This window comes from Alexandromys fortis, unplaced genomic scaffold (assembly GCF_014885135.2).
Source record: "Alexandromys fortis isolate MF-2015 unplaced genomic scaffold, M_Fortis_MF-2015_v1.1 scaffold_0, whole genome shotgun sequence".
NCBI classification, from domain to species: domain Eukaryota; kingdom Metazoa; phylum Chordata; class Mammalia; order Rodentia; family Cricetidae; genus Alexandromys; species Alexandromys fortis.
Window position 1 is genome coordinate 27,048,240 of NW_026067949.1, and position 26,342 is coordinate 27,074,581.

At 36.8% G+C, this 26,342-nt stretch overlaps 1 protein-coding gene across 2 annotated transcripts in view; it reads right to left on the reverse strand.

The window, feature by feature from the left end:
• Positions 1-26,342, reverse strand: part of Gabra2 (gamma-aminobutyric acid type A receptor subunit alpha2) — a 142,389-nt gene that overhangs the window by 113,229 nt on the left and 2,818 nt on the right. The gene's annotated exons all lie outside the window — the stretch shown is intronic.

A 26,342-nucleotide genomic window follows, 5' to 3' on the forward strand; every position in this document is an offset into this window, starting at 1 on the left:
AGAGAGAGAGAGAGAGAGAGAGAGAGAGAGAACAACTAATATTGAAACATCTTTGCTGAAACCTCTTGCTTTTTCTCCAAAACTAATTACCTTCAACTTGAAAGGCACCCTGGAATAGTAGTGATCTTTATTTATACATTTTAATGCTAACTAAACCCAAATCCTAAAGATTGTGAGTGTAGTAGATGCTTCTTTCTTAAGAGTGAGTGGGGTAATGTACAGAGGAGTCCTGTTTGTCAGAGATCCACACAAATACATGTGTCTTCTAATTCTTCAGAAATGACTTTTCTTCAAGAAACATAAAATCCTCTTAATCACAAAGGGACATCTGCATCATTGTTCGTCACAACAAAGCTTATTGACCATTTCCGAATAAGTCACAGAAAAATCATTAAAGCCAGAGGTCCAGGGAGACTGGTACTAAGCATTGCCTACTAGACAAACAGACCACTGCAATCATGTGCATAGCAGGTGTGTTTGTCAGCATAACAGTATCCTGTTCAACATTCCAACATAGACAGATATTCTAGCAAGGTTTCTGATTCTGAAATAAAACACAATGGCTAAAAGAACTTGAAGATAAAAGGTATATTTAGCTTGGAGGTTAATAATTCATCACTAAGGGAAACCAAAGCAAGAACCCAAGGAAAAAAGTAAAGCAGAGGGGTACTGCTTACTGGGTTGTGGTCAGGTTGCTGTCTTACACAACAAAAGACCACTTGCCCATGAATAGCACTACAAACAGTTGGCCATGCTCTTCCACTTCAATATTTAGTCCAGAAATGTCCTATAAACATGGATAGAGGACAGACAATCCAACAGAGGCAAGTTCTCAGTTGTAGTTGTCTCTTCAGAGATTACTCTAGCCTGCATCAAATTGATAAAAACTAATCAACACAATGGAGGAAGGACTCACAAGAACTGTAACCCATACCTAAGCAGATATTTACAGCTGGTGGCTTCTGGGCCAGGAAGAGTCTGGTTTCTTTAATGGTGTGACTTCTGAAAAGACCACCAATCTTGAATAGGTGGCCATGAGCATATTCCCAGCATGAACTGGACATATTAGATTATAAAAACATATGTTTTTATGTAGATGTAAAGCTATGGATGGTGCAGCAATGGAGACTGTATATGTGAGGGGTAGGGGAAAGAGTAGAGGTGTGGATATTATGAAAATACATTGTATACAAGTATGAAATTCTCATGCAATTAATAAAAACATAGATTTTTGAAAGAAATGTAAAAAAAAAACAATGATACTAAAGTTTATTTTTGCACCTTGATTGTGATTTTGGTATACTGGTGTATGTGTAAGCAAGTTCATCAAAAATATGCATTTTATATATCAATTGTACCATAATCAAGCTAGAAAAGCAATGAATAAATACATCTAAAATCACTATTTTATAAAAGAGAGGTTACTTGGCATTTTTTAACAGTTTATAAATAGAGATAACTTTAGAAATAATTACATGACAAGAGATCCGCAAACTGCCACTAGGTAAGAGATCTGAGATGATGTCTCGAGACTTTCTGTCAGCAGTTTCCAAGTGTGTTTCTGGTAATTACAGAGGGAAACTTTGAACGACTAGAGAGAAAGCTCAATTGCTAGGTAAAATGCTAATCTCATGATCGTAAGGGCCACAGTTCAATCCCAGAACCCAATTAAAATGCAAGACACATGAAGCACTGTGTACAGGAGGGACCCTGGTGCTTGCTAATAAGAGGTTGCAGCCTAATTTATGAGTGCTAGGCCAAAGAGAGATCCTGCCTCAAAGTAAATGAACAGAGTTCCTCAGGGTGACACCCAATGTTGCCTCTGGCCTCCACAGTTACATGCATATATGTGCACACACATTAATCCTCCTCCACAATCCTGCACACAACCATTCATGGACACACATACACACACACACGTGCATAAAAAAGAGAAAACTCAAGTATTAGCAGACTTACAAAGTGAATGTCTGCAGAAGTTGATCCACTTAACTCTTAAACATTTTGTGGGTGATAACTTTTGAAGGTTTTTGTTTCTTGTGTGCCAAGTATCGTTGGTTAGGCTGGGCTGGTTGCAATTTTCCAATGTTACAAAACAGACATGTTTGGGAAGAGGAATCCCCATGGGAGATAATGTTTCCATAAGACTGGTATGTAGGCAAGTGTATAGGGCATTTGATTAATTAGTAAGCAGCACTTCTCCATGGCTTGGGTTTCAGTTTCTTCCTCAAGATAACTGCCTTCAGTTTTGACCCTGACTTCCCTTGAGGCAGACTGAAAGCTACAAGATGAAATAAACTCTTTTCTCTCCAAGTTGCTTTTGGTCATGATGTTCTATGACAGCGTTAAAAATCTTAACTAAGACAGAAACTGATACCAGGTTGATGAGGTATTTCTGTAACAGACCTGAACATGTGCTTTTGAAAGGATCATAGTAACATTTGAACTTTGGGTTGTAAATGTTCCTGAGTATTCAGCACTCAGGGGAATATTTTATGGGATCTTGGAAGTTAAGAGTGTTGCTAGAAATGCAGATGATATAGAACTGGCTTGTGACGCTTCAGAGGGGCACTTATACATTTGAATTGAGAATCTGTGTTCTGGTAAGCTGGGGCTGAAGAATAGGTTGTTATTATGAGGAGACCAGAACCACTAAAGTGAAACCTTTGTTTTGTGAGGACAGTTAACGCTGCTAGCTAGAACTGAGGAATTAAGAGTGATTAAGAGGAGACTAGCAACACTGAGACAAAATATTCTGGGAAGTATTCCCTCAGAGTCAGCACACAGAAGCTGAAATCCAGAAAAGGACAAGGCTGGACTTAGTGCTGGAAGATGTTTTAGAGTCTCCCAGGTAGTGTTGGCTTTGATGGCTTGATGGGATTAGGGAGAGTAACTGAGGCTTGGCAATGTAAGAGACCAGAAGAGGCAATTGGTGACAGTGCAAGCTTAGGTACAGCAGAAGCTGCAAGACTGAAGGGGTCATAGAAAGGAGTTGGGCTTTGGCATCACATGGCAGAATCAGAGTCCCCAAAGATAGTACAAAAGAGGACATTGCTGAAGGTACAGCCAAGCTGCAGCAGAGACTCCAGCATTTTGGAGATGCCAGTACCATGGGACAAACACTAAAGATAACAATGGCTCTGGAGTAGTGCCAGCCTGCGTCTATAAAGCAAGCTATTGAAGACAGAGCCAGAGAAGTGGATTTGCTAAGCCCTCTGGAACCCAAAGGATTAGAAGAGACTTCCAGATTTCTATATTTAGCTTTTTACAGTGTTGGACTTTGGTTTTGATTTGATTTGATTGTGGCCGATTCTTCCCTCTTGGATTAACATGGTTTGTAACTTGTGTTTGTTTGTTTGTTTGTTTTTATTTAACAGGAGTTCATATTTAAGAGATTGTGGGATTTTATAGAACCTTTGAATGCCATTGAGATGCTGACTGTTTAAAAAAAACTTGGGGTGTTTTAAAAAGAGTATATTTAATGCGCTTGAATTTTTAAAGAATATGGAAGTTTTAAAGGTTGAAATATATTTTATATTGTGATATTGATATTAATATGAGATCTTATGGATATATAAGCAAGAAAATATTATGATTTAATAGTAATACCAAATGGACAAGGGGTCAATTGTGCTGGTTGGTTGTCATATTAACACAACCTAGACATATTTGGGAAGAAGAACCTCAAAGGAACAACTTCATCCGTAAGAGTGGCCTGTAAGCAAGCCATTAGTGATGGATGTTGGTGGCCCTAGCCCATTGTGAGTGACTCCCTACCTGGGCAGGTAGTCCTGGGTTTGTAAGAAATCAGACTGAGCAAGCCATGAGCAATAGGCAAACCAATAAACAGCATTCCTCTACAGTCTCTGCATCATTTCCTGCTTCCAGGCTCCTTCCTTAAGTAACTGCCTTAACTTCCTTGGATAATGGACTATAAACCATAAGAAAAAAGAAACCTGTTCTTCTCAAAATTGCTTTTGGTCATAGTGTTTTACCACAGCAATAGAAACCCTAGGACACTGGAATAATAGATTCATAAATACTAACGTCTTACACTCAACTTATTAAAAAGGTAAATGTGTGGCTGTTGCTCTCATAAAGACACAGTAGTTGTGGCTGCCTCTGAAGACATGCACAAAATCAAGCTACCTCCAGCAAGCATTGTAGAGGGACTCAGGAGGTCCCACACTCCAGTTGAAGAGAATTATTGGCTGTTGATGCCTGCTTGGGAGTGGAGAGTAATTTTTCTTTGGGAGTATGGTCACAAATGTGCTGCCCACACTCCAGTAGACAGCCATACACCCATGAACGTATGGGCAGCACTAAATGGATGAAGTAGAACTTTAAATAAAAATTTTAAGGATATAAAATTGGGAAAAAGATGTGTTGGAGAGATCTGAGGAGAACTGGGGATGGGGGAAGGTGAATATGATCTTAATTATATTGCTTACATGTGCAAAATGAAGACTAATTAAAAATATTTTAAGAGAAGCTAAAATGGACAAAATCATAACTATAATATAGATACTTCAAATTTGCATGAAATTCAGTATTTTCTTTTGATAAACTCCACTCTTTGAGCTAAAAGTTATTCTAAATATCCTCCAAAGGCACATATCTTAAATCATTAGACTCCAACTTGGCACTGTAGAGAAGAGGTGGAACCTTTGAGAGGTGGAGCCTCCTGGAGGTCTTCCTGTCCAGGGAAGTGTCCTTGGAGTGGATGTTGAATGACTCACTTATTCACCTCCTATTAATTGCCCTGCCATAAAGTGAATGGACTTCCTTTAGTGCATGCTATGCCAAAACAGAATGTCAGTACAACAAAGTACCAAGTCCCACATCCCTAGGCTGACACACACAAAAACGGCAACTAGTTCTGTCTTCCTTTCTGTATGTACCTCAGGTATTTTATCAATAAAGAAAGGATACACACACATACACATATATGCACATACATACATTCACACATATGCATACATACATACCAATAATAATCACTGATAAAATTTGAGAAAAAAAAGGCAAAAAAATAGTTGGAGAGAATACTCATAAGGGGCTACAGGTAGGAAAAGGAGGGGGAAAGAGCTGTATTTCTATCTTAATTAAAAATGTATTTTAAAAAAGAACAAAAAGGGGGCTGGAGAGATGGCTCAGAGGTTAAGAGCATTGCCTGCTCTTCCAAAGGTCCTGAGTTCAATTCCCAGCAACCACATGGTGGCTCACAACCATCTATCTGTAATGAAGTCTGGTGCCCTCTTCTGGCCTGCAGGCATACACACAGACAGAATATTGTATACATAACAAATAAATAAATATTTAAAAAAAAGAAGAACAAAAAGGAAGACAAAAGAAACATGGCAAAACAGCAAGATCTTAGTGTTATTTTAGCTCCTCTCTTTTCATTTATTAAGTAAACTAAGTTATATTTCTACTACTTACAAATTATTTCCAAGGTCTGTGTTTCACAAAAAATCACTAATTAGTTACAAATAGCATAGATAATGAGGGTTTCGTGTGTAGCACAAGTGGCAGAGTATATTGACAAATAGGGCCACAAAAACTACACACTACACACACAGGCATGTGCACAGGCACACACATACACACACACACTCATATTCACATGCACATACACACAACACATGGTGTGGGCAGTGACTAAAGAGTGTAAGAAATGAAAGATTAGTTGGGGAAAGAAGAGATCTGTGGCAGGTTGGGAGCTGTGTTGGCGGAAGCAGGTGGACCTAGGAGATGTCTATTCTCACTGAGTTCATGGGAGATTCATGAGCCAGAAAAAGATTCATGACTCATGTGTACAGGAAGCAGTTAAATTCTTGAGAAAGAGAGACCACCAAAATTGAAAGAGGGGGAAATACCATCATGGCACAGAGACAGAAATATACTAACTAAAATTTGATAAGCTACAGGCCTTTTGAAGAATATAGAATGATCTGTAACAAACTAAAAGAATATTTTTGCAATTAAATGCTTAAAGTAACACTAGATTTTATTACATTGAATTTCTAATACGTGGTGGTTCATCCCTTTAGCTATAAAATTAATATCCTAAGAATATTTAATGACATATTTAATAAAGGCATAGAATATTAACAATCTTAAAATGGCTTTAAGAAACATTAATTAAATGTAGGAACAAACAATAAAAATAAAATTTAATGTTATAAATGTATCAAAAACATAGTTTAAAAGAGAACTGTTAAAGTGAGTACAAACTTACTGGAAAAATCAGTATTCATGCATAGTTTTGTAGGAGAGATGCTGGTCTGGATTTTAAAAGGTTGAACTCAAGATATTGACTGGATTGTGCTGTTTCTGAAGCCTCATGTGGCTGTTGGCAAGTAGCTCAGACCTAGGATCCTCATTTCCTTGGTGAATGTCAGGTCTCATTTCTTAAAGGTCATCAGCACTCATCATCACATGGTCGCCTTTAGGTACGAAAACTGTCCCTTATGTTTCAAATATCTGACTTTTCTTTTTCTGGGCTCTACATAAACACATAAAAGTCTCATGTGGTGAGGTCATACCCACATTGGACATTCTCCCCTTTCTAGAGAGAACTATGTTCCATAGCTGTAAATGGAGGGTTCTTTCACACTCACTAGTTTTCAAATATGTATTCTAAGGCTTAATATTAATTACAAACTATTCAGTCAATGGCTCAGGCTTATTACTAAGTAGGTTTTACATCTTAAATTAACCTATTTCTGTTCGTCTAAGTATTGCCACTTGGCCATGGTTTTACCTCACATCTTGTTTCTCTATAGATGGTTGGTGTCTCTCTGCCTCTGCCTCTTTACTCCCTGTCTCTCTGTTTGGATTTCCTACCTGGTTCTATCTGCTTGGCTATTGGTCAAATACATTTGTATATTAGTCAATGGTAAGAAGCCATTTTCAAAGCATATGGAAGGGTATCTCACATCACATAGGAAAAGCTGATTATGGGATTGCAATGGTAGTCAAAGTCCCAGAGATTCTGCAGGGCATGTGAAACATGTAGAAAGAACTAAAGGGATAGAATTCTTCATAATATCATATCATAATAGTTATGATAGCAACCAACATAGTTGTCCATTGAATAATACCTTAATAATATTTGTAATCACTTAATAAATACTTTTAAATTTAGCTTACCCAAAGTTTGAAGAAACCATATGTGGTTTGATCATAACTTAGTAATTACTCTCCAGTTCTCATATATTTAATGCTGAATTTTAGATAGATGTACATGTAGATACTGTGGGAGTCTGAATATCTAAGTTCTAAGAATCTGGATTACTGTATACTTTCTTTGTTGAGGATTTCTAAGAATTCTCTTAGATTCTTCATTTACATAAAGTTAGAATCAAAAACTAATAATTATCATCCTTTTAATTTTGATGGAAGACAAGGACAACTTCACAAATCACATTTATTTTTTCGGGACAGGGTTTCTCTATAGCTTTGGAGCCTGTCCTGGAACCAGCTCTTGTAGACCAGGCTGGCCTCAAACTCACAGAGATTTATCAGCCTCTGCCCCCTGAGTGCTGGGATTAAAGGTGTGTGTCACTACCACCTGGCTACAAATCACAGATTTTATGGAGTGTTCTGTGACAGAATATCACTGGGAAAAAAAAAACACACAATTTAATCACAGGTAACTCAGGAATAAGGACTTACAGGAAGATCACAAAACTGAGTGAATTCACTCAGTAAATCTATTTATGTGTCCTGTTTGCAAAGGACCACTACTTTTATTGCACCACACCGTGAACTTTTAATAGGTCTCTACATTATGTGAAGTAACCATAATTAAAGGATACTTAAGGAGTAAGCAATGAATGAACGTTTATCACATGCTGCCTACCTTCATTACAGTATTACATTTCATTGACTCTTTGTAACTTTTCCATAAATGATCTTTTATTCATAAGAAAACTAAGGCTTAGAGGATTTAATCAATGACTATGAAAACTGCATTAAGATACAGCTAATCTGGACTATAAACCCCAGGCAGAGATATACCCATTACCATTTACTGTATTTAATAAATTTATGGATTATGGATAAATTTTTGGGTGAAGGGACTTGAAAAATATGCATTGTGTAGAATGCCAACTGTATCTAAAAATGATTCAGTAAAAAGAGAAAATTGATCACTAATTCTCATTGTCTCACTTTTAAATTGAGAGACTGTCAATTTACCGATCTCATGGGATTTACAAGGAATAAATCATAGATATTTAGAATTGTTTCTAACATTCAAAACATGTAAAATAATACCATTAATTTGATATCCATTTTATATTTAATTACATAGCCTTTGTCAATATGAAATTAATAGTAACTTTGCACAATCTCAACACAGAAGCACATTTTAGACTAGTGCTACCCTGGATTCTAAAACACTAACAAGTTCTGTTTTTGATTCTATCATATTCAACTAATGGCATTTTTAGATCTTTACTCGTGGTGTTAGGACACTGTGATGCATCCTGTGAAATATCTAAAGGCATGGGGTCTGTGAGCCTGGTTTGAGATTCTGTAAGAGTGAAGGCAGTGAATTAGCTCATCTGATTATATTAAATCCAAGGTCTATCTCATGACTTCTTATATGCTATTGGAAATTAGATAATCAAAGCGATTAAAGTCATCTAGCAAGCAACATTGTTTTGGAGAAGGATTACTCATTGTGATAAGCATCAAAATCTAAACCACCAAAATGTAGATATATAAGATTAAAATTAATCATCCAAATATTGGTAACCCAAGAACTCCAAATGCAGATGTGCCATGAATGTTGCACTCAAATACTTAATCAATTAATAAATAGTGAATGTTAGATACCTCTATCTTCACACTAGAGGATAGCACTAAAACAAGGAAGGCATGGCCCCCGTTCCTCTCCCCACTAATTCCACTCTCCCTGGCAATTATTGTCACAGAGTTTTGAAAATTTTGGCTAATTTTTAAGTAGATTATTTCTCTTAAAATGCCTAGAATTGTGGCAAAGCTTTTAGTCTTAGGAACTCAGAAAAAAAATGACTTCGAAGTTATATTCAAAAAATGCAATTCTAGAAACTCTCTATGCACTTTATATACCAACAGATGCCACACACTGCGCCCCCATGTCTGTGCTCTGTGCGCTGGCACCCAGTTCGCTAGCTTCGGGCAAGGGGCTGGAGGTTAAAATACACACACACACACACACACACACACACACACAAAAAGCACACAGAGAGACAGCGACATGGGTCATCCTTGAATTCCCCAAGAATGCCCCCTTTATTGTGTTCAGGGGCAGATTATATAGAGATAGCCACGCCCCAGCCGAACCCACCAGAAACCACTCTCCTGCCATCAGGAGAGCAGCTGTAGACACTCAGATCAGGGGATTACAAGAAATTCAGGATCTGGGGGTCTCAGTGCTCCCAACAAATAGAGGCTGTGATATTACAAATCCTAAGTTGAAACACTCCTATGTCACAAGCAGTGTGAATGGTTAGTTGCTACCAGAGCAATAGATCCCCCTTGCTAATGGTGACAGTCAGGAATCCACTTGCAAAAGATTCCCATTTCTACTTCTAAGGAAAACCTGAGTTACAGGTTTTCCCCTCTCCTTTGTCAAATTCAAGCATAATTTCTGACTTCCTTTTGAGAAGAAGTGAGATTGTGTCACAGCTGACACCTGGCTGCACCTAGCCACATATCCAAAGCTCCAGTCACCAGTATTTAGCATTGCGAATCGCCATCTCTCAGAGACTGCGACATTGTGTGGGTGTGTCCATCTGTAATGATTTATCCCATCTCAGTGGGCAAGTCTAGCTTATAAACAAGGTATATGAGAGAAAAGTAAAACTGAAAGTTGTTAGTTGTTACATCAAAAAACTAGTTTCTTATGACACATTTGCCCAGTTAAAAGAATAATGTCCTGATTCATACAAAACTGAAGACAAAGTCAGAAAATTGAAAGTCAAAGCATAGCTTGACGATGGAGCGTTCATGTTTCAAAAATGTTTTATCTATAACAGATCATATCACTATCCACAGTTACTTTTCTTTCTTACTTAACAGAATGATTAAAATACTTTGAGCAAAAGATAAAAGAAAATATAATTTCAACTCATAAGATTGTGGACAGATGGTAAAATCCAGGATTCAGACTGTACATATCAAAGGCAAGAACACTGATAAATTGCAAAATACAGACCTGAAAGCGTATGACAATGTATTTGTTAAACTTACATTTATTTAACAAGTTATCTAATTGATTCCTTCATATTCTTTATAAAAAGCAAACAAACCAACAACAAGGAAAACAAACAAACAAAACAAAAACAACTTCCTTTCAGGCCAGAAGTTGCAAACTGCTTTTCAGGTGTGTATTTTGGAAAAAAACACCAGACTTCATTTGTTTTCATTTCAATTGGAATTTGCTGATCTATGAAAACTAAGTCTTCAGGTGAGGAACCTTGCTCATCATGTTAAGGCACTTTCTATGAAACCTGAGAACTTGTGAAAGAAGGAGAGCTCCAGCTTCTACACGTTGTTTTCTGATCTCCAAATGCCCACTGTGGCAGCACACACACACACACACACACACACACACACATGATAATGATATCGGTAATAATAATAATCAGACATAAAAACTGAGAGATTTCCTATGAAGTCAAGATTTTCAACAGCTTTTGACTAATAATTGAATGTCTGGGAAAATCTTATTTCAAACACTTCTATAGTTGTGATCAGACAGACTCCGCCCATTCACACTGGTTAACAAATTCTCTAGTTACTCCCTTCCCCCAGAATTCTTAGCTCAGCCCATTTTTGCCCTGATCATGGATAGTAATTAAGTGAACATCGCCTCCCTGTTGTCATTAAATGCTGCTGTATTTCACAGGCTGGAGATTACACCCTGGAAAATACCCAGGTGAAATAAATCCAGGAGGAATGCTGAAGTGAGGATTTCCTAATTTAATGTAATCATAAGAAACCAGTCTGTCAACATGAAAGCAGGCGCGGGAGTAAATGTCTTCACCTCAGTGTTTCTAGGGGTAGCATCCTATGCAATGAGTAACAGTTGACTTAGCTGAGTGATGTAGACTAGATAAAATCTCTAGCAAAATACTGATTTCTGTAATGGCAGCAACTGTGCCCAGTTTCAGTGAATTACTGTTATACAAAGAGTTAATCATATGCTAGAATTTTTAAAAGAGTAGGCAAAAATCTGCAATTTGTTGAAAATATCCTGATTTCAAATTTAAGTTAATTATTCATTTAAGTGAAACAATCCCATAAAACTGTTTAATGCCTTAAACCCTACACTAGCAACACAACAAGTCAAGTGACTCCTAGGAGTAATATAAGTTGGGAAAAACATATTGTCAGAATTCCTTTATTGTCACAGTTTGACAACTAATACTAACGTTAACGACACAGAAGAGCCATAGCAGGCAAAGTAATTTCTATGGACAAAACGGTAAGCAGAAAACACTCTAAAAATAAATAAATATTATATGAGAAACTGGGCAACTCATCTTTGAATCCATCTAGTATACAAATATAATTAATGTCTATATAGAAACATGCATATTAAGGACAGAACAACAGAGAAGTCAGAAATCTCTGCATTTAGAAAACATGTGTTCAATATACAAAACAGCAAAGCTTTACCAGGAGCAGAACCCCCATGATTTACTCATAAAAGAATTGTTTGTGTGGAGAGGTTAGTGGGTAATCCAGTAGGGCTTCCCAAAGCAGTGACATTTAAACTAGAATATGAAGGTGGAAAATGCTTTAAGTGGAAGCAACAGCGTCTAACAAAAAGTCAATTGATAAAAAATACACTAAAAAAATAAACAAGCAAAGAAACAAAACACCCAGAGTTCACTCATCCAGACTAACTCATCCAGAATAGCTGTGAATAGAACAAATAAGAGTGAGGGCCAGAAGTCATCTGTCCACTTGAAATGTTCTATTCTTGATCCTAAAGGAGTGTGGGTAAGACATGAGAGTTTACTTATATAATCATGAGAAAATTCATACTATAAAATGACCTATGAACTGGAAATTAAATTCATATCTTCTAATGGGTTAATAGTTTAGAGAAAAAACTTCATTGTGATTGTTCTGGAAAGTACAGAATCTTGGGACACACTTAAGATGAAAGAATGAAAAAAAATTCAAAGAACAAAAATAGTGAGTGAGCTGGAGGACTAACACTGGGAAAGACGAATCAACTTTAAGAAGAGAAGAGTGTGTCGAGGATGTACAACACAGCCTGGAGGTAAAACAGGGTGAGCTTGAGAAAGATGCTGCCCTTCACATCACACTCCTCTGGGGTAGACATAAACAGTGGTGAGCACAATTTGATGCATTTATCACAAACTCTAGCAATCATGTTTGCTTCGAATTTTAAGCAGCTCTAAGAACTCTTGGCTGCATTATCATGCAGTGGGACTATGTAGTTTTGTACAAGCTCCTCATTTCTTAGAGTCAAATGACCAAAGCAGTCCATGTTATTCCAACCTGGAGAGACTCGGAGGCAGAGCAGTCTTTCTGCTCACTAATATTGAGACACATACTCTATGTCTCATTTCTCCACAGTGGAATGCTTTTAGAATTTTAGATTTCTGCAAGGAAAAAAATGCTTTTAGATTTCTGTTCCCAGAAATTTATTTTCTACTCTGTTTGCCTGAAGCAATCTATACCATAGGATAAGCATATTAGATGGAAGGAGCATATGCAAATCCTATCTAATAACCTGGTATCTTCATGTTTTAGAATTTAAGTTGTAATTCATTATTTATATAAATTTAGTTCACAATTTTAATTATTTTAATTAATATGCCCTGTGGTGGTTTGAAAACATAATGACCCCCAAGGAGACTGGCACTAATAGGAAGTGTGGCCTTGTTGAAGTAGGTGGAGCATTATTGGAGGACTGTGTGATGGTGGGGGTGGGCTCTGAGAACTCTTTTGCTCATACCTGGCTTAGCATACCAGTGAAACCACTTCCTATTGCCTGTGAGCCAAAAGGTAAGAACTCAGCTCCTTCTCCAGCAGAATTGCTGCCTGTATGCTGCCTTGTTCTCTGCCATAATGATAATAGACTAAACCTCTGAACTACAGGCAGACACCACAATTAAATGTTTTCTTTTATAAGAGTTGCCATGGTCATTGTATCTCTTCACAGCAATAAAAAAAAAACCTAACTAAGACAAACCCCAACTAGTTAACTACAATACTTAAAGCATAATTATCAAAGGACTTGACACCATGCTATTATATTTAAGACAAGGTTTCATGTAGCCCAGGCTGGTTTCAAACTAACTATATAGTTTAAAAAAAAAATGGCCTTGAGATTCTGATGTATTTGCTTCTCTCTTCCAAAAACTAGGACTATCACATGTTCTAAATGACCTTATTTATTTATGAGGTGCTAGCTATGAACCTAAGATTTGGTGCACACTAGGCAAGCACTTTGCCAAACATGCCATATCTTCACCCTCAGTAATATTCATTTCAGTTTTTCAACAATTTTCAATTTTAGTATATAACTAAGGTGTATTCATGCCTGGACAAAGTATATTTTATATTATATAGATTACTCACCTATATTAATAATCAACTTAGGAGCTACCAACATTTTACAAAATATTAGCATAAGGAATAAATATATCTATGATTATATTCTGAAGATGAAGAATGATATCACCACCTTTTAGAACGAAAATTATGACTTTCTAACTGCCAAGGGGAACAGACATTGAAAGCAAAAATAATAATATTTAAGGAGGGCTTAAGGCACCTCTATTTGCATCATAGTCTCTCTGGATGCCTTCTGGTATTGTAAAATAAAGTATAATTTCATCCCTAGCGAGTTTGAGGCACTTCCCCATTCTTTAAATGTGGGCCAAAACTGACAGCACGGGAATCATGGGAAATCAGATGATGAACATAGGAGGCATACTCCAATTCAAACCACCTGGGTGATTCATTCCCATTTTACCGTGCAGAAAATTACTAACAAAGATTTTATAAACCCAAGGCAGACACCCACTTTCTTCTTTGCTTCATAAAACTAGGACTTAAAGGTGGAAGTCGGATGCAGTGGAGAAGTCTCTCTTGATAACAGGCACAAGGTTCTTGAGTCATCCATTTCTCTGCAGTTCAGACAACTATGGTGGTTAGGATAGCTAGCGTTCCTATAGACATCCTGGAATCAGCAAAGAGAAGGGTGCTGGACAGTAAGCTCTACCCGTAACTGAGGAGCTATTGGCAATTGACAGCTACTGGGAAAGGTCAGGTTTCTTTAAGAGTATAACATCTATAAGTTGCCCACACTCCAGTAGAAGGCTATACACTTGAATATGCTAAGCAACATGAATTTCCCTTCCTGGTGGAAAAGAGACACACAGTTATTTTGGAAGGGAAAGGGAATGAATCTGAAGAGAGATGAAGGAGAGAAGATAAACATGATCAAAACTCACTGAATGAGATTCTCAAAGGACTAATGATAATAGTAATAATAATAATGCTATTACCATTATTATTATGAAGAGCTCCAGGCAGTTAATGGTTACTGAGAGAGAGAGAATAAAGATAAACCCCCTAATTATTTATCCAATAACAATGGTCAACCCTAATAACATATGCACACTATATATGAGAAAGACTTCATGGATCAACTGAGTTACCATTTGTATACTTATATGTATGTATAGATGTATCAAGAACAAGTAAAGAAAAACAAGAACAGATACAGATAAAGATAACATCAACCACTAAAGAAGATGATTTTCTTTTTAGAAATAAGATCATGTCTTGTAGTCCTAGTCTTAGCTGGCCTAGAATTTGGTATGCATTCTAGGCTATAGTCTCTGAAGCACCTACGAGTTGGGATAATAAGAATGCGCAACCACTCCTACCTGAGTCTGAGCTCTTTATGTCCCTTTTAATGATAGGTCAGTGCCAACCGTCTACTACTAAGTTTCTTGTTTATAGGAAACTGACATTTTCGCCAGTATTGGATTATTAATTTCTAGTGCTTGTGAGCTCTTTTCTTTCTTTGCAATTGGCTTTAAACATGCAGTATAAAAAGCTACTCAGAAATATCATATCCTCTAATGTCTGGAGACAGACACATCTTTCTGTCACACCACCCTATCTAAGTGAGTGAGCAAATTATAGAGATGACAGGCCACAAAACAGCTCCCCAGAGGAGAAAAGTTTTGATGAAGAGCCATCTGTTTTCTGCCCCACTAACTTTTAGATCTACTCGCTTAAACATACACCTGCCCACTTCCTCATCTGCTGATAGATTTTTGTTTAACATCCCAGCTGTTTCAAGACAATGGCAACAAAAGCTGAAATCGCAGCTGCCTCCTGTAACTGGTGGCTGTCTGGGAAAGAGATGCCTCTATTAGAACCTGTTCCCAAAAAAGACAAAAGACCAATTGGGGTGCAGTAACAGGAGCATGACAGATTAGTGATATTATAATTTAACATGCCCCAAGATGGAAATGTCTCTATCCTGAGTCAACAGCTAGGTCCCATGAGACGTCACCACCCATGTGTTTCACACATAGTAATGTAAATCTGAAGCGACCCTCCAAGTTAAAGCTATGACTCAAACCTTCGGTTTGTTGACAGCCAAAAATATCTCCAACAACCTTACAGATTATGTGGGATGCTGAAAGCAATAAAAGCTAAAAAGAACCTTCCATTAGAGCAATATTCTGCTCACTGATCCCTCTGCCTCATGCTCTCCTTTAAAGGATCCAGACCCTAGCTCCCAGGGAGGTAGCTCAGTCAATGGTAGTGTTTCTCTTGAAAGCACAATGATTTATGCTCAACCTAAACACCTACGTAAAAACTCAAGCATGATGATGCACCTTGTAAATCCCAGAACAAAGAATGTAGAAATGAGTGAATCTTTAAGAGATCTTTGGCCAACCAGTCTAGCTTAAATGCTGAGCATTAAGCTAATGAGATCCTCTCTCTCTCTCTCTCTCTCTCTCTCTCTCTCTCTCTCTCTCTCTCTCTCTCTCTCTCATACATACACACGTACACAAATATTGAAAACAAATAAGGAATGCCATTTAAGGCTATCCTTTGACTTCTACACTCATGAGCAAATAGGCACACATACACACCTACTATAAGCATTATTATTATAAAATTTGTGTAGATTTTATGCTAATTATTTTTGATCCCATAATCCTGTAAGTTCTACTAAGTTAAGAGCCATTGGTAACCATAATGCCTCATTTTAATGTATAATTATCAGGTGACAGTGCTCTCTTAGTAATATTTTCATTATTACTCCCTTGACAGTGGCTACAACACATTCATTCTCATTGTCTCATCACTTGTTCCCCCACTAAGCTCATCCCATGTAGTTTCCAAATATTCCAAACATTTTCTTATTCATGTTATTATTCTTATATTATCCCCAGTAAAATCCCCATTTCACATTGTTTTGCTTCAATGGTTACCCTTACATGCCCTAGATAACTAATTAAATCTAGACTCCCATATTCCCTTCGACTTGACTGAAACACCAGCCTTGAAATTCCATTTTCTTTTAATTAAGACTTCCTTTCTGGGTATGCAAATTTTAATCTTCCTTGTAAACCTGTCGGGTATTTTAGTTAACTATTTCATTTCTTTAGAGTCTGAAGAGTTTCTGTATGTAATTATGGTAACAAAAATGGATTTTCTCCATTCATCACAATTTTTCTATGCTTGGGCTGCTTAATTCTGGTGCGGGAACTTCTAAGAAATTCATATAATAAAAATGTACTATAGGCATCTAGCCCAAGGACCTGATTATCATCATATTTGACTTCTAATGTGCTCTTACATGTAATTGAGAGTAGATCAGAAACCCCAGATCTCTTTTTAATTGTCTCCCAAAAAATAGGTCTTTCCCTCCCAAAGCACTCAAACAGTTCATATCTGAAGTCCTCTTCTGTACCACAAAGCATTGAATACATATCATACATCAATCTGAAATCACATGAACCTTCCACTTTTTTTTTCTGTTCACTACCTGTGATTGTACTCAGGGTCCTGTACATAACTGAGCTTCATCTCCAGTCCTGTAGTTTTTATTTTCAGTTTTAATATATAGTCTTGCTGCATTGCACAGGTTAACCATGAATTCATTCTGTTATCCAGACTAACCTTGAACTCATGATCTTCCTAACTGAGCTCCCTAGTTGTGGGTCTGTGCCATCACTCCTGGCTTCCTTTTATTCCCACATGCTTATTCACATCTGTATGGGAAAACTCAGATATCACTATAAAACCAAATCTAAGCCAAAAGTTTGGGAATGCTATTAGGATACATTATTGATTCTTGTTGAGACACTCAGAAGCATGACCCTCATTCAATCTCTTCTAACCTGGACCATAACTTGAGTCCTTTAATACAGGTAGTATACACATGCACTGTGCATCATTCTAAATGCCTGAAGCACTTACAGGAACATTTAGACACTGTACTTCTTCACAAGCTGTTGAAAACAGCCTTATCTTAGTTATCGTACTGTTTCATAGATATTCGTGCAAACTGTTAGCAAGAGAAGACTCCCATTTTATCAGGTTTGAGATAAGAACTGATCACCCATTTTGCTTCTCTAAGCCACACAAGATGGGGAATTGTCTTGAGCTGCATATGAAATCAATCCAGTAATATTCTAACCAGACAAGATCCTTAAGAAGACTAAGATTTTTTTTTTTTTTTTTTTTTTTACAGACAGTGTCACTGCAGGTAATGCTGGGACACTTTGTACTTACTCCCTTAGAAAGCTAATAGCATACTGAGTTTAATTAAGAAATTTATTTCTCCTTCATGTTAATAAAAGAAGGTTGTCTTAAGACAGGACTACTTTTTAAATTTTAAATAAGTCATTATGTTTTTCTTAAAATGCTTTAAATGCTGATTTAAAAAAAACAATGAGAACCATATGGGTGATTTAAAAAAATAAATAAACTTTACCCACCACTCAAATTAAGACGTAGATGAAATCCTGTTTTCCTGTAATAGGCTTAGAATTTATTAATGGCATAATAATGTCAAAAGCATATCACAGCCACTATATAATGACAGTTAATTAAAGTATAAAATGAGAATTTTGAGAACTACATTTTACAGTGTCTTGGGTAACCTAAATTTGATGATATCTGAAATAAAATATTTATAAGTATTTATTTCATTCTCAGAGATTATTTTGTAAGTGAAAAGATCTGTGCCTTGAAGAATGAGGGTGTTTCAGGATAAAAAACAAGTTGTCAGGGTTCTATGTTGTATCAAAAATTAAAAATTCAAAAGAAACATATTTCTTAATATATTATTCCTTGTGTATTCGTTTTCATTTTATATTTCACACTTAGCTTTTTTCCCATGTACCTGTAGATCAAAACACATTTAATATAAGAGAGGGCACATGCTTTTTTTAAAGTAAGTGAGGCATATGCAGATGTTTCAAATGGAATTGTACTTATCACAGCATCAGTAAGAATTGATGCTTCTAACATGTAAACTAATATCAGAAAATTCTCAATAATTAATAAGAACAGTGGAAGCTTATGTGTAACTATAGGTTTTCTCAGTTACATGTTACAAGTAAAAGTAATTGGTTTTTCTGGACCTCAGAAACTTGTCCTTTCCATGAAAAACTTGCTGAGGTTTATAGTCACTTGAAGAATGGTCACTCACATGTCATTCTGCCCCTCAGCCAAAAGAACTTCTCCTCTGTGAGACCAACACCATCTTTGAATCCTGCACTGTCTTTCATGTGACAGATATTCAACACATATTAAGTAATAAAATAGCAACATAATTTCATTTGATTTTTGCCACTGAACAGTAATGAATTGCAAACTGCTAAAACTATTCAGGTGGCCATCTCCACCGATGACTCGGGTTTTCTATAATACGATTCAGGTGGAGTAATGAAAAGTGACACTGAAATGGGTGGATCATACATATGTTCACTAAATCCATTAGGCAGGGGTGGGGGCAGGCTTTAACTGCACTAATCACAAGTGCTCAAAATAAGTAAACCTAGTAAGTAAGGAGTGTTTGTGCCTCCAAGAGGCAAAATAATAATCAATAAAGCATTGGTAGTATTTAGTATTTATGTGTCTCGCCTTTCAATGATGTCACCTTCAGAAAACACCATGCTATCTAACCTAACGCACACCCCTGCTATCGTGCATTTAATAAGCCTTTCTTATAAAATAATCACAAGCTGCAATTACTTCTTGCAAGAAAAAAAATTATGGAAAACTATGATGAGCTATCACACACCACCCATTTCTGAGGAAGCCTGTCTTGGCACCTTCTGTGCACAGAGTAAACAATGCACAGTGTTAGGGAGGATGTTCGAAAATGCTAAGACGCTCTCTAGTTACAGCACCAATTACTGAAAAGAATATAGAATGATGCCTATAACATCATCGCATGTTTTCTTTATCCTAGCATATACTGTGATGAAGTCATCAATAGACTAGTCCCATGCCAGACTGAGGGGCTAGGAGGGTCCAGGACAAAACTAAAAAGATAACTGGTACTACATCTCAGAAACCTGGAGGCTTAGGCTTACAACACCTCCTACAAACATATTTTAAATCAAAAAGAAAAGACTAATGACTTGATATCTAGCACAAACACTTTTATAGAAACCTATTTACATACCTTGTGAAATTTCTCAATTTATTCTCGCTTTGTCACTCTTGAAATTTCAAAGGCAGGGTTTTATGTCACCTATAGGCCAACTAAAATGGGTAGACTTGGTACTGAGCACAGAATAGACTCTGAAATCTCCTTCTGCCTCGGGCTCTTCCTGAATTTGTAAGCAGAGACTGCACTTACATTTCCCGGCTGCCCAAACCAAATAATCATACAAAAACTATATTCATTATAAAACTGTTTGGCTGATGGCTTAAACATATTTTTAACTAGCTCTTACATCCTAAATCATCCCATTTCTATTAGCCTATGTATTGCCATGTGGCCATGGCATTATTTCATTTTCTACATGTCTCCTTTCCTTGGCAGCTGGCTTACATTTGCTTGACTTCACCTACTCTCTCTATATATCTCTGTTCGGGTTTCCTGCCTGGCTCTGTTCTGCTAAACCACTGGTTGAAACAGCTTTATTCATTGGCTAATAAAGCAACACATACAGAAGGACATCCCACATCAGCCTGTCCTATTGCAGGTTCTCCAGGAGACCCCAAGAGTTTCAGCTGCCTAGTCCTTTGAACGAGCATAGGATTCAACCTCAACTGCATGGGTCAGGAGGCTAACACCAGACTTCACAGCTTTTTAAGGGAAGCAGAGACCTCTGACATCTGTGGTTTACACTGTTTCCTTCTGAGATGACAACTTTTTAACAGACCAGCTCAGTCTCCTCTTTTCGACACACACTACAGCCTATCCCTCCCTAGTCTTCCTTTTAACTCTTCCCTTCAGTATGGTTAGATCTGAAATCATCCTCACCACTAAGCACAGTGTTAAGACACATTTTTTTTAATCCAAGTTTTTGACGACACCCATTAGGATGGCTTTTGCAATCTTTACCAACATTATATTGTCTGTTTTGTGTTAATAAAACCTTGTTTTATAAACAAAGCTATTTTCATTAATTGATGATTCCATTTCATGAGAATCACAAAGCACAACACAAAGGGAAATTTTCTTTCTTATGTTGATTCTCTTTCCAGAGATTCTACATATGCAAAAGAATGTAGACAAAATAAGACAGAATTAGCAAGAAAAGCACAATTATTTACTTTCCTTAGCACTATTTAATATCTTTAGTCTAAACACTTTTGTGCACCCCTTAAATACTAGTACTCAGGACATGAAACCAGTTAGATACCTACATTCAAGCCCAGATTGCCTACATAGCAAGTTCCAGGCCAGACAAGCAAACCAAAATTAGAAAAAATAAATTTTATCTCAAAAGTTAACAAGTTTTACAAGTCACAGTCTTATGAAGCAGGTGCAATACTGAATATTGTCTATGCTGCATGTAAAGTCCAACCAGGAACTATGATATCTCCAAATACTGAGTTCATCCTCTGTTTCCTCAAGACTGTACAAAAGACTCAGGGGTACATAACAGAATACACCCCTATCAGGCAAATATGCCATTTATTTTATCTCCATTTTAAAAATAGAAAAAAAGTCTTTGGAAAGGTTGAGTAACATAGCAAAAAATATTCAATTAGCATCCTATGGCAACAGAATTCCAGACCCAAAGAAATTGCCCCTCAGTCATTAATGATTATAACCATTCAGACAGGCATTGCATATATTTTCTGTATTTTTTTGCCATCAGAATAGTCCATGTTTTATTATCATGTGTCTCTCTGCAGTCTATGGATAGGATAGAACCCAGAAACTGTCCTTCAGACCTCAGATCAATGGCCTGGCCTCACTCATGTCTTTCATAACTGTAGGCATTAAACTTCTTATGATTTTGGATCATAAAAGAATGCTAGGAAGATATTTTCTAGATGAACTCTTCAAAACAACTTTTCAAAACTGTAGTTAGGCATGGTACTCAATCTGGATTTCGCAGACCGCGTCCATAATTTAAATATCAGGCTTGTCATTTCTAATAGTTATCACTGCTGAGCTCTGTGAATGTTAGCTGTCATAAATATATTGGGCCTGTCTACACACTCAATCTGCCAGTGACCCCATAAAATTGGTCTGAACACAAGTGTCGGTCTTTTGGCAAGTTAACAATTTGAAGGAGTCTCAGCAAAGTAAAACTTTCAGTTTCCCTAAGTTGCTAGCGGCAGTGACTAACATGAAGGCAAAGGGGCAACTCCATTAAGTAAATGCTACCTAATTTTAATATAGGTTCTTAATTGACAAGATTTTGAGGCAATCTACCTTGGCTTTCCACTCTCAGAATGAATAAGACTGCCAAATTTATAAGACAAATAATTGTTTTCTTGATGTGTTTTCAAAGAATACCACCTCTTGAGAGAGAGAATCCACAGTGAAAGATAGACTCCATGAAGAGACAGCCTTGTACAATATTTATCTTATTTTCCTCAATATGCCGCATTATGCTTTCTTAAGAAGCTGCATTTAGTTAATCAACATAAAATCTCTGCGAGAGAAAAGGTGGGTAAATAGAATTCAATCTCCCATTTCACAGATGGAATGTTAAGCAGGAAATAGGATGAGAGCATCACTTCAGATCCTAACTTGCTGCACAAAGGTAGCTAATACAAGGTAGACTTTGAATAATTTGGTAGCATAACTGCTCTGAATCACCCAAGTGTCATTTTGAAATATTTTGATGTCGATAATAAGATGACAATATTGTAATCTGATCATAATTATTGCATTTGTCTTAAGAAAAAAGTAAGTGTATGGGTATTTTTTTGTGCAGTATGCTAAAACAGAAGTGGATTTAGTAGAAATATATTTCATTCAAGATATTCACGGCTGCTTATCTGAGCCATTTTTTTTCTGATGTTAGGATAGGTCTATCAGTATATCGAGAAATAAAATTTGCAAGAAGTTACAGACTTAACAAGTCTACACGTGTCATTTAAAGAGACAAAATAAACAGTTAACCACACAGTAATAAATAATTTAAATTGTATGTTAAAAGAAAGCTGTCTATGGACAGAATGCAAGTAGGTAAGATGGATCAAGGTTGACAGGGCAATCAGGCCACAGGTTATATCTGGTTGGTTGGTGAGGTGGATTACATCAACGAATATCCCGCGTGAAGGAAGAATAGCCAGAGTGTCCTGTTGTGTTTACAGGCCAGGAAGGAGATAAGTGCAGGTGAAGAGGTGTGTTCAGGCAGAGAGCTATGTGAGATGAGGGCAAAGAATGTATGGAAGGCAGATCACCCAGGGCTGCACACACATCCAATGCAGGATGAACACGGTGTGATTTCAGGGCTCGGAGAAGGTAAATGGCATGATCTGACTTAAATTTTAAAAAAGGTCCTACCGTAAATTATTAAATCTTTGAAAAATGAATAGTCCAATATATTGCATAACCTGTGCCATGTACCTTAATCTCAATACACCAACCTTCTCTCAGAATTAAATATCATTATTATCATTATTCCTACTTTCCCAAAGAAAATATTAGATCTCAGAGTCTCTGAAAAACTTCTCTGGGTAAGATTAAGGAGCAAAGTCGGGTGAATAATCTTTCTAACTTATTGTTTAGAGTCTGACTTCTCTTTCCTAAGTATTTATGTATATTTAAGTTATAAATGAATTAAAACAAAACTTACGGCTATTTATCTAATTAACCACCAATGAAGATGCGAATTCCTGTATGTTATTATTGAATTGAATATTAATTATTTCCCTTATTAACCTCTGGAATATGACAGAGTATTCACCTGAACTTTCTATTTCAAATGACATGTGTGCATTCAGGTGAAGACTCTTAGAGAAGTGAAGAGTGTACACCCTATCAAAGAACGCCTGAGTTTATTTACTAGCACTCCAAAAACTTCCTGTGATGTCAACTTCAGAATAACATGACATCCTTGACCTCCAAGGACACCTGCATTCATGTGCACATGCACCCACACAGACTTAGACATAATCATAAAGAAAAGGAAGAAATACTGTATTTCAGGAATGATGAGAATGATTTAAATTTTTAAGAGTCCATTTAGAAATTTTTCACAGGCTTTCATTTATTTTCAATCATATTTTTTCTAATTGTCTACATGCACACAATTTTGCTACATGCATTGCATATGTCGTCATATTCAACATTTATCAAAAGAATTGAAATATAAACTGTATTCCAGGAATAATTAGTGTGCATCTACAGAGGCAGACTATTTCAAGTTTGAACAAGTGCTGAGGACCAGAGCTGTTGTGTTAAATCTTCTGAGTAAAAGACTCATCTCTCTCGTTGAGTCACACTTCTTACATCAGCATTCATAGCTCAGATGGCAGCCAGGTACAGGCATTCCCATTTTCCAGATGGCAGAAAGTTAATTTAAAAAAATCAACATTTATTTTATGGCCACAATAAGCAAATCAATATCCAGCTGCAGAAATCACAGAGTATTTATGATGCAACGTCCCTACAATACTATTAAGGTAACAAGAGGAGCTTAAAATGAAATAAATAATACAAGATAATATGCAGTAAGTTCTATGTGAGATACAAAAATAGCAACTGTTAAAAGAAATTCAACAGGCAGAGAATTAAATCTTGGTATTTCAACTCAGTTAAGAAAGTCTCTACTGAAGACCACTGGTATCATGATGGTTTCCATAGAAATGTGAGGTTTTCAATCAGCAGAAAAGTGGAAGAGAAGTCATTCTACTAACAGGAGATAATAGAGCCACAGGCCAAAGGAGCAGATGGAAGGGATTGCCAAAAGAAACTAGTAAAGTTTGAAGTGCAAGATAGATGGGAATTGACCTACTATGGAAAATGAACCCAGAGAAGCATGGATCCTCGGACAGGAGGAAAGAAAGTGGATTCAATGAAGTCAAATTATTATTAGCATGGGGCACACATTTGTGAATTCTGTGTTGTTATGCAACATTCCTAATCAGCTCATAAAGTAGAAAGGTAGACACAGTTCCTCCACTTTTAAGCAAAGGAAACAAGACTTCTCTGCTCTCAGTTCCTCCACTTTTAAGCAAAGGAAACAAGACTTCTCTGCTCTGGCAGCGTTGTGGGAGAGGGAGGCTGTAGAGCACTACTCTAGAAAGTCTGACCCATAGCCTATACTCTTCCAGTACCCTCAACACCATCCATCAGACTGGGAACCAGCCAAGGCATCTGATCAAAAGAAGAGAGGTGGCACACAGAGATTAGCAGTGTCAGAGTAATCAGATCACCAGATACCAGTAGACGGTCCTTACTGAGGAACTGGGAAAAAAAGGACAGCCTAAGAAAGGACACAATATATTACATTAAACCAAATAACAAGACAATGGGCATCCATATGTGAACGTGCACAAAAGGAATTTTTAATATGAGATACTATTTAAAAAAAAAAAAAGAATTGGAGACCATGGTAAGATTCAAAGCTGAAAAGAGGTGGTCTTTCGTACCCCACCATGCAACCTAAATCAAAACTTTTTAAAATTAAAAAAAAAATGAAGTTCAAGATCTAGTTTCAATATTTCCCAATTTATTTTGCAACAAGGGATTTATTTAAAAACAAAAATTGCTGTGTCTAAGATAAAAGAGCTGCCATAGTGCAATTGCAAACCCTGGGCCACCATTAGGAACTGGGCAGCTGCGCACTAGACTTGCTTCTCTGGTGTGGGAGCAACCTGAGAGTTGCTTGCCGTTTTTCTAACTTGGGTAACAAGCCCTTATGCTAGAAATATCCAATAATTAAATGGCATACTGTTCAACAAGTTGGGTCTGCTTGTCTGCTTTCTTACCACTCAACCGTCTATCTTTATCAAGCTAATTAATTATGAACTAAATTCAAAATTCACACATTAAGTCAATACCAGATTTCCACAAAGTCACATGTAGCTCAGGCTGGACTGGAACTCACTGTGTAGTTAAGGAAAACCTTGAACCCTTGATCTGCTTGCCTCAGTTTCACCAATGCAGAGATCACAGATGCATGCCATCAGGCCCAATTTAGTACAAACCCAAGTCAGCAGAACTGCAAAGTTATTAATGCTGGGATAACCATACAACTGATCATTACCTGACATAGAATATTCAGCTCATTTTTCTTATTATTGAATCAGCTAACCATTTCATTAGGTATGTGTACATGGAGGTATTTATCACATGTGGTTTCACAACTAAAGCCTTTTGTAACATATCAATATCTGTACAAATGGATAAATATTTAGCAATCTTAAAACTCATGAGTGCCATTTTGGCTTGGGATAGTTTTAGCAATCCTGCATCTATGTTACTTTCATCTAACTCTAGCATTCCTTAGCATTGCTGAATGGTAATTAAAACTTAGCTCACTAGCTAACCTTATTTCCTTTACTTTCTTGGAGTAAAAAAAAAAAAGTTTTTATTTGAAAATTGTTGTTGGAGTTTGAAATTCAACCGTGTGACAACTTCTTGGAGCAGAATTATAGCCACCCCATATTTGACACTTCTGTATAAAATGGTTATTGAGGATCTATATTAACCTGAAAATAAGCATCTGTGAAAAGTGGTAATTAAGTAGCCCTTGATACTACACAGATAAAACAGATAGATAATTGCAAAATTAGACATATTCTCTGATTGAAAAACAGGTCTCTTTCAATAAATTAATTAGAAAATTCTTCACACACACACACACACTCACACACACACACACAAAACCTTG